The sequence below is a fragment of the Pinus tabuliformis genome, chromosome 1_1, assembly GCF_031772625.1.
Source record: "Pinus tabuliformis cultivar Carrire ecotype Pingquan chromosome 1_1, CPIR1, whole genome shotgun sequence".
Taxonomy (NCBI): Eukaryota; Viridiplantae; Streptophyta; class Pinopsida; order Pinales; family Pinaceae; genus Pinus; species Pinus tabuliformis.
Window position 1 is genome coordinate 463296054 of NC_142297.1, and position 16066 is coordinate 463312119.

Sequence of the window (16066 nt, forward strand, 5' to 3'; positions counted from 1 at the left end):
GGGGTTTTCGTCTCGCGATCAAAACTCGAACTGGCCACACCAAGTTCTAAAAACAACACACAAAAATTGAATGCAAATACCATGGCTTGATACCATGGGAAAATACCATAATAAATATCTCGTCCAATTTGACCATATGAAAAAAAAAGTATATTACAACTATCCTATCATTTATTTGACAACTAAATTATAATAAATTTTCCATATTTAGGCCGATAGCCTTCCTTTGAATCAGTTTGTCTACACTTTCATTCTCTGATTATTCCGCTGTTTGACATTTGGCACAAATTTTCATTTTTTTGCTTGACATATGTTTCCCACATTTCTCATCCGCTTGGGTTAGTTATGGTCGTAACCAACTTACCCCTCACCGCATTCTCGCCTCATTTGCCTTCTGCGTGCCTGGAGGAGCTCTGCTCAGCAACTCGTACCTTCGCCTTTTCTTTTGTCACTTACTTTGCTCAGGCTAGGATGCCAGGTAATCTCTACAACAGTTTCCTTGCATCAATTCTATCAAAATAAAATCTCCTCTGTTTGTGTACAGGAAGGATGAAAATTACAAGCGCACAGTGATGGCATGCTTTATACAGGCTGCATATCTGTTGGAACTGGACAGGCAGGAAAAGCGAAACGGAGGTGCAACGTTGGCACCCAAATGGTGGAAGCCCTTCAAATACAAGGTAGTGGAAGAATTGGTGGATGAGAGGGATGAATCCATCTTTGGAGCAAGGCTTGAATGGGACAGGTATGCTGCATTCTCTGATCTTCTAGTAGTGAGACCTAGTAAGGCTCCCAAAGGCAATAATAGCTCTCAGAGGGACCTTGCTGAGGGATGCTACAATCAAAAGGGACATACAAGATGATCTGAGAATTTTAACAATGGAGGACCTCAATGGCTCCTGTAGGTTTCACAGGACACTGGAGGCAGTCAGGACAACAGTGAAGAAATATGGGAGCAGTGAAGTGTGCATGGCTGGGCATTCATTGGGGGCTGGCCTGGCTTTGCAGGTGGTGAAGGCCTTAACATTTGAGGCATATTTGTCGAATCTCATCTGTTCAATCCCCCTTCTATTTCATTGCCCATGGGTCTTAGAAGTATTGGTGACAAGTTTGGACTGCTGTGGAATGCAGTGAAGGGCGTGACGAGAGCTATTATTCCTTCTAAGAAAAAAGGAAATAAGGAATTAGAAGGCCTTGATAAACAATCAGAGGATGGGGCAGAGGCGGATTCAGTTAATATTTGTCAGCAAATCCAGAAATGGGTTCCCCATCTTTATGTAAACAATAGCGATTACATCTGTTGTTACTACTCTGATTCTTGTAAAAAACGCAAGAACTGTGATGGGGATGAAGAAAAATCAATGGAGGTCATGCCAGAGGTCTCTGGTATGGATCGTGTGGCTGCCAAACTGTATGTGATTTCCAAGGGCCCCATGAAATTTTCGGAAGCTCATGGGATTCAACAATGGTGGTCTTATGAGTCAGAGCTCCAGATGGCATTCAATGGGAGTAAATTGATACAACAACAGGTTGGTTCCTTCATACAACGTTCTCATCTGAAGACTGCCCTGGGATCTTAGCCCAGTCATGGGTTCAATTCTCAGGGCAGCACAATAGGCCCTACCTGAAAACCCCCAAATACATATTCTTTATTAGTATTTGTTTGGCGTTTGTCCACCGCCGCTACCAGGCAGGGAAAATTAAAAAAAATTGAGAGATTCTCTGTCTGGTTTTCGATTTTGGAGTGATGTTTTTCTTTCGATTCGGATTATGGCGTGAATTCTGCTTTCGTACTCTCTGTTAATAAAATTATTCGATTGCTTTTGGTTATTGTGGTCAAGCCATTAATGAAAATGGAATAAAGTGGCTTGAAATTCAAGCATGCCAGAAGTGTCAAACTCTGTTTTGAATCTTTAATACAACGGTACAATTTGCTTCATGTTAACCAAAAAAGGTATCCAATGTTGCAGAGTTACAGTGTTATAATTGCATCACATGTGACTAGGGCATCCTATGTTGCGGAATTACACTGTTATAATTGCCTCATCGCCTTAAAAATGAAATATTGTTTTTTCAAAATAGTTGTTTAGTTGAGAAAAAAGAAACGTTGTTTGGTAATCCATTTAGTAGTTGAGATAGGAGTCTTTGAAGGAGGTGGAAGAATTGTCTGGAAGGTTAAAATGGCTAGAATTTGGACAAAAAAATTCAAAAAAATCTTGTAAAAGTAGTGTTTGAATTATATTTTTGATAATGGAAATAGATTTAGCACCATTAAAAACTTCTAAGGCACTTAAAATTATAAATTTTAACAACTTTTAGTTGGATTTACAAAAATCCCATAACAACATATTTGTTAGACTACAGCATTGAGATAATCTTGACTTAGGTTTAAACTTCTGTATGTATAGATTTGAGAATAAGAATAAGGTTCTTGGAACATTTTATGTAATTTATATATGTATTTGCAGGGTTTCAAAATTTTGTAATATGATATCTTTAGGCTAATAAGTCTTCCTTTGAATCAGTTTAGTAGTATACACTTTCACTCTAATTGACATCTGGATATTCTACTGTTTGATATCTGACACAAATTTTCCTCCTTCCACTTGACATCTGTTTCCCACCTGCATCATTATTCTGGGTTTCTCATCTGCTTGGGTTAGTTATGGCCATAACCACCTTACCCCTCACCACATTTTTGCCTCATTTGCCTTCTGTGTGCCGGGAGGAGCTCTGCTCAGAAACTCGTACATTCACCTTTTCTTTTATCACTTACTTTGCTCAGGCTAGGATGCCAGGTAATCTCTACGACAGTTTCCTTGCAGATCTGGTATTTAAATTTGTTTTCAAGAGATAATGTTATTTTCTTCCTATCTTGCGATGGCTAGGTTCTCGTCTTCCAGATTTTGGTGTTAGGGTTTCACGACTGGCTCTGGAATCATGTTGCCGAAATCAGACATGGATTTTCTGGTGGCCATTCGGCGAATGTGGCGATTCGGCCTGCCCCTTCTCTGGGTATTACAATTTTCTTAGTCAATCATCATTCGAATGTTTACAATACTGCCCGAATTTTAATAAATATCTCTTCCTGTCTGCATTCTGACAATATACTGTTTGGAGTATACAATTTTATGCGAAAATTTTAGTTTCTTTATAACTTTGAATTCTGGGTATGACGACAACTATGGGTTTTCAAACCCTTCTATTTTTATTTATTTAAATGGTGAATATCCTCCATGTTTTGTCATAGTTTTGTTTTCTTTCCTACCATTTTCATATTGCATGTAACAGTGATTAGGAACAGTTTGGCTCCGTCAACTCCCCTTCATGGTTCAGTTTTTTTTGTAATTTAGTTCCAAAAACTAAAGTGGTATATCCAACGCATTGTTGTGAATAAATCCTTGTTGTAAAAGGATCAATCCACACAAATAATTTAATTAATTTTGTAATATATACAAGTAAATCAATGCTGAACATTTTATTGGAAATCGTTGTCTGAGGATGTTGCAGATTCCCCTGTAAAAAATTAAATGGAATTTCAACTCTTAAAAGGTTGGTTTAAGATTCAAAAATAGCTTTTGACCATCTCTTAAACGTGATGGGTTTAAATTCTTTTTCATTTGTTCCTCGGTAAATCAATTTTCATTTTCCACTTGTTCAAAGTTTAAATTTTCATGTTTTTCAATAAATTAAGAAAAATAAGAAAGAATATTGGAATTAGTTAGATAGAATTAGAGGTTTGAGCTCTCTTTGTTCTCACCAAAAGCAAGCGTGGTAAAGTTCAGAACCGGCAACATGGCATGACATAATTCGTTAAACGCCCAAATACCGCTTCAAGAGGTTCGTACCAATCACAGAGTGATCGAGAATTCAGAAAACAAGTCCTTCAATTGTGTTCTCCGCACATTTCATTCTTCAATTCTTATTACTGGGACCAGAAAGTGTTTGAGGATGGGGTCGTTTAAAAGAGATCTGCACGTGAAATCCCTTCTTTCAATGCTGGAGAAGGTGTCATCTGAGTTCCAGAGACAGGACAGTCATCGTCTCACTCTCGCATACTTCGTTGTTTCGGCCCTGGACATCCTCAATGCTCTCGATCAGGTGCTATCCATTATTCCTTTTACTCCAGAATTGGCTATATTCTTGTTATACCTACCTCGTAAATTTTGTTATTTGCATTCAATTGTGGGCAGCATTGACCTTATTCACTCATTTCCCCGGTTGAGTGTATGTTGGAAACATGTTTTTGGTAGTTTTGTTGTAATATAGTCAGCATTGACCTTACTCATTTCCCACTTGGGAGGATCTTTGAAACTTAATTCTGGTGTTTGCATGGCATCATAGCCTGCACTGACCTTAATCACTCATTTCCCCGTTGGGTGGATGTTGAAACTGCGAGATGATTTCTGTTTCATTCTATTATGTGCCATTGTCCTTATTTGTATCATGCTAGCTCCTACAACATGAAGGACTCGAGGGATCTTAATAGCTTTGAGTTCTACTGTGCTACTGCTTGTACATGTGTTTTTTCATGCAAGGTTATATCTATCCAGCACATAAAATCCATATAAGAATAATGCTTACCATATACCTAAATACTTCTTCATGTAGGATGACGGTGAAAACTGTTGTGACATTGTAGGTAAACCCTAGCAAACTTCCACTTGCCGCCAAATGAAGTCAAATTGCTCCCCCCACCTTAGCGGATGAGAAAATCCCTATCTTGGTCTATTGAATCACACAACGTAATTAACTGGTAAGTTGTCATACCTTACTTGAGCATAACAATCAGTGTTGATAATATCGGTATCGGGAAAATATCGGTGAGGGTCTAGAAAATATCTTATCGGCAATATCAGCGAAAATATCGGCAAATATCAGAAAGCATAAAAAATGCATAATATATTCATTTTTTTTCAGATTTCTAAACATATAAAGCAATAACAACATGAACTAAACACATTTGCACATAAATATGAAGAAGGCATTGATATATATGATGTCAAATAGAAATGATACATCAAACTTCAAAGGCGATACCAAATCCTGCTGATCCCTGATAATTATCCAATCAAGGACTCAAACAAAATAACATCACATATCCTGCTGATCCCTGATAGTGATAAATTGATAATTGTCCAATCAATGACTCAAACAAAATAACATCACAATGTCACATATCCTGCTGATCCCTGATAGTGATAATTGTATAATCAAGGACTCAAACAAAACAACATCACATATATAAAACTTTAAAAGTATTTCATCATCATGACTTATAAACTTATATGTAGCAAAAGTTGCAAAACAAATAAAACTAGCAGCTATCTATCTGAGACCATTGACCTCTCCCTAGCAGCTTTCTTTCTGTCTTGTTCAGCGATTGCTTCACGAGCTTTTTGTATAACCTCTGCACTAGAAACCATACAAGGCATCACATCTGCATCATATGCAGAGAGTATAGCCAGATGGTATTTCAATCGTGTAATCCCTCCTGACATCTTGGTCCCACACAAGTTGCATGATATATATGCCTGATTTTCCCCACCAACAGCCTCCCCATACTCCCAAAATGGGTCCAAGGCTTTTGGCATATTTGACATTTGTAGTGAACTAATTCAAACCTAGGGCGCAAAAGAAACAAAAAATTGGCATTAAACCCCCCAACACAAAATGAAAAAATAATAAGTAATAACAACCTCATTCAAAAAAAATTACTACATTATTTGCATTTTGCAATGTGAATGAAAAATGGCAATAAGAGGGTGCATAATAAAGTTGAAAAAAAAAATGAAGCTTGCTATACAAATATGGAAAAAACCCTTGCATTGGTTCATGGGCATGAAAATCATAGCAAATGGAAAAAAAACAAAGAAACAAAATGTTGGTAGGCAAAGAGGCAAGCAAGCATAACCCTAAATCTATGAAAAAATCATTAACATAGGGGTTTTTAAGAACATACCTGCTAATGGAAGAAATGAAGTTTGTCTCACTATTCTTCAATCTTTGATCCACAAAAAAATCTTAATTGGTGGTGATAATTGTCGTTTGATCTTCAAACCCTCCTTGACGAGCACCACAAAACTCTTTCCCTTTCTTCTCCAACACTCAGAAACAGAAATGAAGAAAAAAGAAACCAATTTTCGTTTTTTGTAGCCGCGGAAAAACACGCCCAGCGATATTTTATATCATCGCGCGATATTTTCTAGGCGATATATCGGCTCGCCGAAAATATCGCGATATTTCCGATATTCGGCGATATATCGCCAATATTATCAATACTAATAACAATGGTTTGGGATATGCTTTACTGAGATAGAAGCACTATGGATTACATAAGCTGTTTGGATTACAGCGTGGGTAGAGTGGGTATTGTTACTGCTCCAGTGATTAGGCAGGACCCAGTTCCTTTGGGACCTGCGACTCACCATGTGGAGCATATTGTATTTATAAATTTTGAACAAAGACTGTTCTGGATGGTAACATACATAGCACTAAAATTGACTTCTCACATAGGCTAACAGATATGCATGAGAAGCATTGTCCCTTTGGGGACTATACCATGTACTTATCCTCCTAAAAAGAATGAGAATATACAATCTATAGAGAGAAACAGAATACGCTGACACCTATGTTTTATGTAGTCCTAGCCTCCTAGGATGTTGGTACAAATGTTCCAATATATCCAAATCCCATCACGAAGAACGTTGCAACTTGCATATAAAGGTAGATATAAAAGTGATTTTATCATAAGATGCACAGAAGAAAGGAGAGCACATAAATAAAGGAGAAATGGAGACAATCTCCATAAAATTGGAGTTGACAATGGAAACATAAACATTGCTGACAACTCGGCAAGGATGGTGGAGAGTGAAACAAAACATTGGTGCAGTAGAGGCATTAATGGGTGTTCTAAAGAGATATGACTGTTCAGGATTTGATGGCCACCCTTATTGGCAACAATGTCTTTGTCAGGTTTGCTTTCCCTTCCTTACTGCCCATTTAATTTTGTGATTCGTGAATACTGGTTCTATATATCTGCAAGTCTCCTTTTGCTTTATTTTCTAGCTTTTTCTTCTTCTACAATTTCTGTAACATACAAGCATTACTTGTTATTAACGGTAACATAAAGTCTTGAAATATTTTTCCAATTTACCAGAGATCAATTTCAGGCAAGTAGATAATATATATTAGGGAAATGGTTAAATAGTGATGCATAGAATGTTAATGCAAGTCAGTAATAATGAAGCATTATGTTTGGAAGAATGATTTCATAAAAGTGAGCTATTATTAGGAAATTAGGAGGTGAAAGCAGAGCAAATTTTACTGGTTCAAATCAAGAGGAATCTTTGAAAAACTGTTAATAAATATTTTTTCCTATAAAATGCGGTTTGTGAGCAGGTTTTAGTATCAACTTAAAATTAACTAAATTTGTTGCATTTCCTTCTAAATTGTTTGGTAATTCTGGTAATTGTTTGGGTATTGAAATTGTTTTGACTGCACATCCAACACAAATAAATAGACGGACATTGCAATACAAGCACCTGCAAATTGCGGTAAGTTCTTGTGACTTGGATTTTAACATCCAACTTTTCCTTTAAAATCCATTTTGAGGTCGATGAAATTTTCCATGATGATATTTACAAGCACATTTATGAGGACTAAGAGATGTTCTCCTGCATTATGTTTTTAAAAGTTTTTGATAGTACAATGTCGTTTGATACTGATAAGTATCAAAATTGCTTCTCTGATTTTCATACTCAAAATGTTTGTCACTGAGGATAGTACTTTTCTCATGTTCCTGAGTACTGCATTCGTTTTTTCTTCTTCTACAATTTCTGTAACATACAAGCATTACTTGTTATTAACGGTAACATAAAGGCATATGAAATATTTTTCCAATTTACTAGAGATCAATTTCAGTCATGTTGATATTTCCAACGTTTGATTTATTATTAAAAATTAATTTTTATTTGGGTGATTTTTTTGTTTTGTTTTGTTTGTAATTTGGGTGAAAAAAATGTGTTCCTATTATGTTAAAATTTCCACTGCTTAATCATAAATAGTAATTTTTAATTTCAGTGGTTTCGGATTTATTTAAATCAATTAGAACTTTTTACTTATTTTTCTATAACATATAGATATAATTTTTTTATTGGGTTATACATATATATTCCCAAGTAATTTTGATTAGTTGGGATTTAATTTGGGAAATTTATTGATTTGATTGATTGGATTTTATTATATAAATAATTGAGAGAAACGAAGAATAATAATTTGTATAATTTTGATTATAATTTTTAATTTCAGTGGTTTCGGATTTATTTAAATCAATTAGAATTTTTTACTTACTTTTCTGTAACATATAAATATAATTTTTTTATTGGGTTATACATATATTCCCAAGTAATTTTGATGAGTTGGGATTTAATTTGGGAAATTTATTGATTTGATTGATTGGATTTTATTATATAAATAATTGAGAGAAACTAAGAATAATAATTTGTATAATTTTGATTAAGGATTTATTTTATTTTGAGCAATTTATTGATTAAGTTTAGTTTGAATGATTGAATTATTATAACATTTATTATTTTAAACCAAAATACAATTCTTTCAATCTAACATTTCTATCGGCCTCTCCTTACACCTTTTGAGGCAATTGCTATTCTATATATATAATTAATTAATAAAACAAAACTTCTGTTGCATTTAAACTCCTCTTTAAATGAGCTCCAATGACATAAGCGCACATGTACTCTATAGCATTTAAACTACTCTTTAAATGACCTCCAATGACCTAAGCGCACATGTAGTCAACGCGTGGTTGGTAGCAAGATGCGTGATTTCGTTGGGAAATAACCATTCTCGAAATTCATTTATCTTTGAAGGAAGAATTGATGTTTTGATTTCAACGATCGATTTGCACGCATTGAAACTAATAGAGGGGCTGCGATAGAGGGGCTGCCACAGCCTATGCGAGTAGGTAGCCACATTGCAGTTTTGAGATCTTCCACAGTAGAAGGAATTAAAAGATATTGAGGTTGAGTGTGCATTTCTTGAAATTTTTCTCCAGGTGAAGGATGTGCATTGTGAACTGGAGCCTCTTTATTAACCTTCTTCTGGGCCTCTTCTTCTTGTGCATCTTCCCATGACTAGTGTTGTTGTAGTTCTACATCGCTCGACTTCCCATTGGATTCATACTCATCATAAGTAATAGGATCATCAAATTTGGCTGAATAAGATCTCTGAGGGTTTATTTACAACTCGATGATGTTTCCCTTTTTGCTTTCTTGATCACTAACTATTGCTTCTTAATGTGAGTAGAAATATTCTTGGAATGGAGTCTCACAAACATCTTTAGCAGGATCATTAATCTCAGGAATATTTTCAACATTAAAATGTGGCGACAATCTTCAAACAGAAAATTCAGTGGATATAGTCCTTTTCAATAATGATTTAATTCTATATGAAAACTATTTAAGGAATATATGTGTACATGAGGTATGGTTTTGTACCAAACTCTAGCATCCTCGTCTAAAGAATACATGAACAATTTCATTTGTACATCTTCAAGAAAAATACCATGTTGTTCCACGCATTGATGAAAATCTTTGAGGTGTTGGTCAGGCCTTCTATATGTGTTTCCACTGAATCTAGGCAAATAGGTATTCCATGCATGAAACAGAGGGACATGAATGGGATAACCAATAATAGAAGAAAAATCTAGTGGGGAAAATTTGTTGGCCATGAATTCAGGAATGGTAATTTTGAAAACCTTCCTAGGCGAGTGATCTTAGGTTCAAAGGGAGGGAAAGTTTTATGTTGTTCAACATCAGAATGAGCATGAGGCTGCTTGATAGCCAGGATGATCAAATAGAGATATGGAAAGTGGAGTCGATAAGGTGTTTATAATGAAATTTAGAGAGTGGAGTCACCAAGGTGAGAGATCTTCAACCCACACTTCCCTTGATCACCTAACAGATGGAATGTAAAGATTTCTTGTACCCAGGGAAAAATATTCTAATTTGTTCCCTGGTAATGGCACCACAAAGATGTTTTCGCTTTTTCTAGCACCTATAGCACAATTACTTCAGGGGATATAGAAATCTTCCTAGAGACAGCCTCTGGGTTGATTGTAGACTAGTGCCTAGGACATCTTAGATAGAAGAATGCATGAAATATTATCAGTGGGGTTTCTGTTGCACTCCAATTGTCACATAGTTAAAAAGATAATAAAAGGGGCTTAGTTCAATATTCCTTTGAAGTAAGGTAAACTCATGCCAATACATGGATCCAAATGTGTAGGGGGGTAAATCGGGCCAACCTCAAAGAGAAATGTCTTTTTATGGTGGCCGACACACAACAATGAACAACTTAAAAATGAAGTTGTAGTAACATGAAGAGGAAGAAATAAATGAGGGAAATAGATGCATAAGGATGTAAACAAGACAGAATCCAAAGCAGCAATGTTCCAATAGAAGGATGGAAGGTAGAAGAGATGGAATGACAGAAATAGTGGAGCACTAATTAATGTCCCAAAATCTATACATCATGAGTACTCTTATCACTAAACAACGTAAGTAAATCTGTGTTCATACAGGTACTATAGGTTAATTGAATAACACAAGTAAATTTGTAATTAATATAGGTTGTAGGATATTTAATAACACAAGTAAATTTGTAATTACCACAGGTAATGTTCTCTATTTAGCAAAAAAATATACAACCATGAAAGCATGAGAATAACAGCTTCATTACATAATTTTAGTAGAAGACGAAAACATATATAAAAATGAGATTTACAGAGGGTAAAATATATTGCGCATTACTCTTATTGGAATCAAAAAATAGTTTCATTAATCCAATATGAGTCCAACATATCATTCAATTTACATTTAGCCAGATATCGCTCAAGTCCCTCATGAACAGGCAAGTAGAACCAAAAGTGGAATCGCAGAATTCAGGCCCTTAGGTGCAAAATTTTGGAACCTTTGTTAATTGTTTCTTCCCTCTTTTTATAAGGAGAGGGGGATATTGGAATATAGTTACAAAAGTATCTCAGCTAGAGCTCCAGTTGTCTCACAGGCTAGTTGTCTCGATGTGCGAGAGCTCTGTTGGCCCAAATGATTACAATCGGGATTTGAGCCCTTTCTTGAAATACAACAATAGCAGAATAAAATAAAATGGAAAAATTTAATGATGAGGGGTGGAAAATATCTCCACTCCATTCTTGTTATGGCCTCTGCTTAGGCCACATCTCCGCCTTAATGTGCCTCTCTTGCTGCTCAGTCGGTTTCCGTCACTTTCACCTTAACAATTTCACTTATTTTCTTTCACGAACCGAGAGCGATCACCCATAATGGCCATAACAAATTCTGAAAATAGCTACCAACTCATCCATCCCTTTAACTCCATGTATCATGTTATTGAAGCCATGATATTCCTAGTAATACTGCCTTAACATTGAATCAGGGGTTCTCGTTATTGGCTCTTTGTACTTAAAAACATTATAAAATAGGCGAGTTCCAGGATCTTTGGCTCCCTTTGTTTTAGCCCCTTTCTGCAATTCTCTTCATATGACCAGGGGCTATGACCAAGTGCTAGAGCCTTTAAACTCCTATCCAGGGGCCTTTTTCTTTGTTACATTTCATTGTCAATGATCCCAATACATAATATGTAGGACTGTACTATATATGCGTCTGGGCCTCTTTTGTGGCATCGAAGCTCAGAGATTAGGAATTTCTATAAAATTTTATTTGGTTGTACCCTCCTAACTCTTGCGATTGCAATATGTGATCACCCCCTACTTCTTAGCCCTCGGTTCTCTGACTCCTTATGACTGCGTGCCAACCCCTATATCGGATGCCTTCAATCGAAGTTTGAAATCAAAGGTTTAAACTTAATACAATGATTTTCATTGTCCTCCGATCATTGATTTGTGAGATGACATCATCCTTTGCCACATGTCACCTTGTGAGTGTTGACACGTGTCACCCTGTTTTGGCCCCTTTTGACCTCTAAAAATGCCAAATTTCCCTGCCACGTGTCCTTCGTACTGTGATGTGTCGTTTGTACTTGCAATTCCATCTTTGTACTACCACGTCATGATGATGTCAGCCACCACGTGGGTTTATCCAGACCAATATTATTCCATTGCATGGCTTGTTGGAGGAGAGAGAAAAGGCCCGCCCTTCTCTAGTTTTGCAACTCATTTCCTTTGTTAATCACAATTGACCCTCATTGGAACTTTGACACTAGAGGCCTGGATCTCGGTGATTTTAATGTTATCGGCCTTTGGTGGTTTCATGACGTCATATTTGGTTGCACCCTCCGATACTTGCGATTGTCGATATGTTGATTCACCCCGAACCTTTGATTGCCTTGTCGCTGCCTGTACCTCTGATTTGTGATATACTATACCTTGAAACTTTGATTTGTGATATTGGTGATTGTTGATCGCTGATTTCATTTCCCTTTGATTGCCTTGTTGTTGCCAAGACCTCTTATCGTCGATAGACCGTGCCTTGGACCTCTGATCATTCATAGGTCGTTCCTTGGACCTGCGATCCCCGATTTGCGATATGCGATATCGACGATCATTGATCGCTGATTTCACTTCCCTCCCTGCTGCTGCTTCAAAAAATTTTGATTGTGATTTGCGATGATCCTTACTCTTGGTCCTTTTCACTTTGTCTTTTTAGCTTTCAAAGGGTAGCTTCAATCTGCTCTATCGTCTGATCCAAGAATCCATTTTTGGACTTCCACAAATCATTGGAAACATTATTCTGAGCACTATCCAATGGAGAGGGTATAATTTAGTTTTGATATCTTTTGGGGCTTGGAATATGGCTTCAAACTTCACTTTTAGTTTTCACTTTGGACAACTAAACAAAAATTTTGCGGTGAGTGACAACATTGGCTCCAACTGGGGACAATGCCTTGCTAGCAAGGTGCTGAGAACCTACAGACCAATAGAATTCACCATCGGGCATGGAGTTAAAAATATAATGAATCTATACAACCAGAAAATATCCATGGGACTTTATTCATGGAGATTCCTTTCCTCATCAAACTAAAATGCATAAGAATAAATTCTACCAACTGGAAAGGAAATTCTCAACTAGTGATATTATTTATATACACTCCTACTTGTGTACAGGGCTCAATTCATTTAAGTAAGTTCAACCCTCTAATGGCGCCAGTTCAACGTTTGGGTACTGGACCTAGCACCTCCCTGTTGCTAAAATTTAAAATTAAAATAAGCATGCACCATGAAAAATCTTCAAACAAAGAACTTGATGCATACTCCAGAAATAACCTCTGTTGTTGAGCTAAGAATGTGTCCATAATCAGCTACAAGGTCATAGAACTGAAAAGAGACATTTGTAGCTACGTTATTTTCATGAACAATATTCTGACCAATATCTTCTTGGTCATGGCAGCTACAAAGAATTCATAGATTGGAGAATCTACTGAGAATTCTAGAATGGAATCTTTCTCCAACAGGCATTCGCGGACTCTGCTTGGTCCTTCAACTGTGGACTCTTCTTGAAACAAATTATGTTGGGAGCTTTCTCCCCACTGGTTGCTATACAATTCCTTTGAAACTCCACGACCATCTCATCCTCCTCTGAATAATGTGAATCATAAATCAGAGGAGGTTCTTGAACTTGTTCTTCAGGTTAAGGATGTGCATTGTGAACTGGAGCCTCTTTATTAACCTCCTGGTGGACCTCTTCTTCTTGTGCATCTTCCCATGACTGGGACTATTGTAGTTTTGCATAGCTCGACTTCCCATCAGAGTCATACTCATCATAAGGAGGATCATCAAATTTGGTTGAATAAGATCTCTGAGGGTTTGTTTGTAGCTATATGATGTTTCCTTCTTCTTTTTCTTGATCATTGGGAACTACTTCTTGATTTGAGTAGATATCTTCGTGGAATGGAGTCTCAAAAACATCTTCAACAAGATCATTAACCTCCAAAATATTTTCAACAGTAAAATGTGTGCATCAATATTCAAACAGAGCAATCAATGGATATAGTCTTTTGCAATAATGATTGAATGCTATATGAAAAATATTTAAGGAAGATACGTTGCCATGAGGTATGGTTTTGTACCAAACTCTAGCATCCTCATCTAAATAATACATGAACAATTTGATTTGTACATCTTCAGGAAAAATACCGTGTTGTTCCATGCAGTCATGAAAATCTTTGAGGTGTTGGTCACACCTTCTATATGTGTTTCCACTGAATCTAGGAAAATAGGTATTTCATTCATGAAACAGAGGGACATGATTGGGATAACCAACAATAGAAGAAAAATCCAGTGGGGAAAATTCGGTGGACAGGAATTCAGGTATGGTCATTTTGAAAACCTTCCTAGGTGAGTGATCTCAGGTTCAAAGGTAGGGAAAATTCTCTATTGTTTAGCATCAGAGTGAGCATGAGGCTGTTTGAAAGCCAGGATGATCAAAGAGAGATATGGACAGTGGAGTGACCAGGGTGTTTATAATGAAATTCAGATAGTGGATTCGCTAAGGTGAGAGATCATCAACCCACACTTCCCCTGGTCACCTAACAGAGGGAATGTAAATATTTTTCTTGCCCATGGAAAAATAGTCTAATTCGCTCCCCAACAACAACCCCAGAAATATGTTTTCACTTTTTCTAGCACCTGTAGCACAACTGCTTCAAGGGATAGAGAAAGCTTCCTAGAGACACCCTTTGGGTTCATTGTAGACCGGTGCCTAGGACATCTTATATAGAGGAGTGCATGAAAGATTATCAGTGGGGTTTCTGTTGCACTCCAATTGTCACGTAGTTAAAAAGATAATAAAAGGGTCTTGGTTCAATAACCCTTAGTAAGGTAAAATCACGCCAATAAATGGATCCAAATGTGTAGGGGTTAAATCAGGAAAACCACAAAGAGAAATCTCTTGTTATGGTGGCCGACACACAACAATGAACAACTTAAAATTGAAGTTATAGGAAAATGAAAAAGAAGAAAGAATGGAGGGAAATAGATGCATATGGTTGTAAACAAGACATAATCCTAAGAAACATTGTTCCAGCAAGAAGGATGGAAGGTAGAAGAGATGGAATCATAGAAACAATGGTGTGCTAATTAAGGTCCCAAAATATATACATCATGAGTACACTTATCACTAAACAACGTAAGTAAATTTGTCCTCATACATGTACTGCAGGTTAATCGAATAACACAAGTAAATTTGTAATTACTATAGGTACTGTAGGATATTGAATAACACAAGTAAAATTGTAATTACCATAGGTATTGTTCTCTATTTAGTATCAAAATATACAACTATGAAAGCATGAGACCGACAACTTCATTATACAATTTCAGTAGAAGATGAAAGCATATATGAAAATGAGATTTACAGAGAGGAAAACATATTGCGCATTACCTTGATTGGAATCACCAAATAGTTTCATTAATCCAATATGAGTCCAACATACCAGTCCATTAACATTAAGCCAGATATCACTCAAGTCCCTCATGAACAAGCAAGTAGAACCAAAAGTGGAATCGCGGAATTCAGACTGTTAGGTGCAGAATTTGAAAACCTTTGTTAAGTGTTTCTTCCCTCTTTTTATAAGGAGAGGGAGAGCTTGCAATACAGTTACAAAAATATCTCAGCTAGAGCTCCAGCTGTCTCACAGACTAGCTATCTCAATGTGTGAGAGCTTTGTTGGGCCAAATGATTACAATCAAGATTTGCTCCCTTTCTTGAAATACAACAATTGCAGAATAAAATAAAAAGGAAAAATTGAATGATGAGTGGCGGAAAATATCTCCACACCATTCCTGTTATGGCCTCTACTCAGGCCACGTCTCTGATTTAATGTGGCTCTCTTGATGCTCGGTTAGTTTCCCTTGCTTTCACTTTAACAATTTCTCTTTTTCTCTTTTTTAAGGAATGGGGAGCGATCACCCATAATGGCCATAACAGATTCTGAACACAGCTACCGACTCATCTGCCCCTTTAACTTCATGTATCATGTTATCGGAGTCATGATATGCCTAGTAATAATT

General features: G+C 36.5%; 1 pseudogene; it reads left to right on the forward strand.

Annotated features, from left to right (window-relative positions):
• Window positions 1–488: 488 nt before the first annotated feature.
• On the forward strand, window positions 489–1876 carry LOC149213751 (GDSL esterase/lipase At4g10955-like; annotated as a pseudogene).
• The last annotated feature ends 14190 nt before the right edge of the window (window positions 1877–16066 follow it).